Source organism: Loxodonta africana, chromosome 21 (assembly GCF_030014295.1).
Source record: "Loxodonta africana isolate mLoxAfr1 chromosome 21, mLoxAfr1.hap2, whole genome shotgun sequence".
NCBI classification, from domain to species: domain Eukaryota; kingdom Metazoa; phylum Chordata; class Mammalia; order Proboscidea; family Elephantidae; genus Loxodonta; species Loxodonta africana.
In genome coordinates this window covers 50,660,868-50,663,871 of record NC_087362.1, presented here as the reverse complement: position 1 = coordinate 50,663,871, position 3,004 = coordinate 50,660,868, and positions in this window count along the sequence as shown.

Below are 3,004 nucleotides of genomic sequence, written 5' to 3'. Positions count from 1 at the left end.
TGCAAAGACATCTGGAGGCAGCCGGGTCTTTGGAGCGCTGGCCCCAGCAATAAATTAGAAGCCTATGGTTTCTGGGGACAGGGAAGAGGACCTGGAGGGAGCTCCTGGCCCCTGCACAGTTCTGGCCTGCTGGGTGCCCTTTGGCCCCAGGCATGGGGTGAGGAGCTGAGCCTAATATGGCTGCTTCAGCCTGAGCCAGCGATGACTCCAGCAACTCCTGGGGGCTTGAGTCAGGGCAGCAGTGTCCAGCTCTCTGGTCTTTGGGGCACCCGTCTTGGTCCTGGCACCCCTGGAGGTCAGAGATCATGTTGTGGGGGCTGCAGGGCAGCTCCAGTAGGCAAAACTAAACCACAGAAGTCCTGGGATGAGGAGGAAAAAAAGTCAAGCAACTGGCAGCAGGCAAGAGCTAAACATAAGAGCCTGCGGCACCTGAGACCTGGCCACATCGAGTTCCTTCATTTTTTGGCCCTGCTGGCACTGACTGACCACCCCAAATGCCAGAGGTCTCTCTAATCATGTGATGACCAACCACCTTCCAGATTCCCCCAGTGTTCTCCAGGGAGATGGGGCAAGCACTGTTGGGGGACTCCGAGGCAGGGCCTCCTGATCGCCAGCTCCTCGGGCAACAGTCTTGTCCCCAGGGGTGAGGCATTGGGAGATCCTACGTGGACCTTGCTACCTATCACCCAGGAACCACACCCCCCACCCCAGCAAACAGTGGGAACCTACCAACCACAGTCCCTGTGGGCAGCTCTGTGGGCTGAAAACCCACCTAAGCCACACATCGAAGGATTCAGGGGCTCTCACGTGTGTAATTAAATGTAAAAATAACACGGAATTATGAAGTGAAGCCTGTGAGAACCAGAACTGACAGAACTGCCTTGTTTTTCCAGGTCTCTCAAGTTTTCTGCCTTTGACAGGATGTAGTCTTACCACTTTTCTATCACTCCCTACTAGTGAAAAATATTTGAGTTTTCCTTTTCTGATAGGTTTCCACCTTACACGAGTTGTGGCTTTTGCAGGTTTTACTGTACTAAGCCAACAGGTAACTACAAGGAAGGTAAACATAATTTTGATTTCTCTCATGTTGCTTTTTATTTTTTTTAAATAAAATATTTAATAACAAATTATTTTAGAGCACCTTCCTTTAGTCCCCCTGAGACATGCTCCCTGTGCCTATGGGGTGAACATTATCCATAATTGACTCATTTAATCAAACCTGAAACCTTTTTAGGTAGGTACTTTACTACAGGTAGTCCCTGACAGGGTTTCATTCTGATGACCCTGTCGTAGCTGGTTCTGACATAAGTCAAAAACCTCTTTATTTTGTGTTTTGTTTTCATTATTATTACCTGTTATTATCAGTATTTTTGTAAATCCCTTTGAACATCTGCCAGTGAACATCTGAGAATAACATCAGCAAATTCCACACTACAACATTGTATGCAGTACATATCACTAATGATAGGGTGTACAGAAAGAAAGAGATGGTCGTAAGTGCAGTTCGTGGTAACTCGAATACGTCGTAAGTGAGGGACTACCTGTGCTCTTATTTTGTAGATGAGGATGTTGAGGATCAGATTGGTTAAGACACTTGCTCTAGGTCTTACAGGTGGGAGCTGCTGGGGCCAGAATTAGTCTACCTCAGAGCTAAGCCTCAGTCACCACACTCCAGGCCCCCAAAAAGGGGTTCGTTGTTCTTCCCACCACTTGCCATACTGTGCCAGGACACTGCCAGTCCCTGGTGCTAAGCCAGGCTGTGAAAGGGCAGGGTTGGACCTACCACCACACATACCCATAAGTACACCCCACTCCCGCCATCACTCTGGAGAACGCGGCTCAGGTGCTTCACGCAGTTTGCTCGCGCGCCCTAGTGGCCATGTGTAGAACTGTAGCTTGAGCTCTGGTCCATGCTATACACTGGCCACTAGGGGTTGGAGCCGAACCTGGCTGAGCTGGGGAGGTCACTAACTCTTGCCCAGCAGGTTACTATTTCATTGCTTTTTGTGCAATATCAAATGTCAGAATCTTTTAAATATTTTTTGCTGTTGTATGTACTCCTGCTTCTATTGCATCCTAAGTAAGCTCTTGCTTCCTCTGGCATTCAGGTGCTCCTGCACTGGGCGGAGCGGGCATCTGGTTGGTACCACTGAGCTGCACTAAGGTTCTGGGGGAAAGGGTGTACAAAGAGGACTGAGGCAGTGGCCCACTGTTCCCCGAAGGTAGGGAAGATAAAAGGAGGCATTCCAGGCAGGGGAACAGCAAGGGCAAAGGCCTGGAGGTAGTTCCATGGAATTAAAAGCTGGTGTGAGAAAAAGCTGAATTAAATTTGACCCAGTCTCCAGCACAGCCTGGGGATGGGGGTGCCCTGATTACAGTGATGGGTCCTAGTTCTTCAGACAGAAATAGCTCTGGAGCTGAGGAAAGGAGGACAGTTCTGCCCCAACACCCCTCATTTACTCCCCCCTGTTCCCATTCTTCAGTCACCACACAGCTGGAAGCAGTCTGCCCCATCACATATGTGGAAATGACTGCCCCCATTTAACGGACGGAGAAACAGAGGCTCTAAATTTGGCTGAGGTCCCTTGCCCAAGTCACATACTCAGGCAATGACTGTGCTAGGGCTCTCAGGTGTGCCTGATCTGTGGTCCAGCCTCTTAAACCCCTTTACTGGGGGCCCAATGCCAGAAGAAGCTCTTGTCTTTTGAAAAAGCAGGTGTAAAATATGCTCAGGGGCCTAGAACTTCATAAATGAGCCCAAGGCCACAATGCCTTCCTGGTCCTCCAAAACCCATTCTAAACCATAGTGACCCTATAGGACAGAGTAGAACTGCCCCATAGAGTTTCCAAGACTGTAATCCTTACGGAAGAAACTGCCACATCTTTTTCCCATGGAGCAGCTGGTGGGTTTTCACCACCTATCTTTCAGTTAGCAGCCGAACGCTTTAACCACTGTACCACCAGGGCTCCTTTCCTGATCCTCAGCAAGAAAGAAAAAAATACC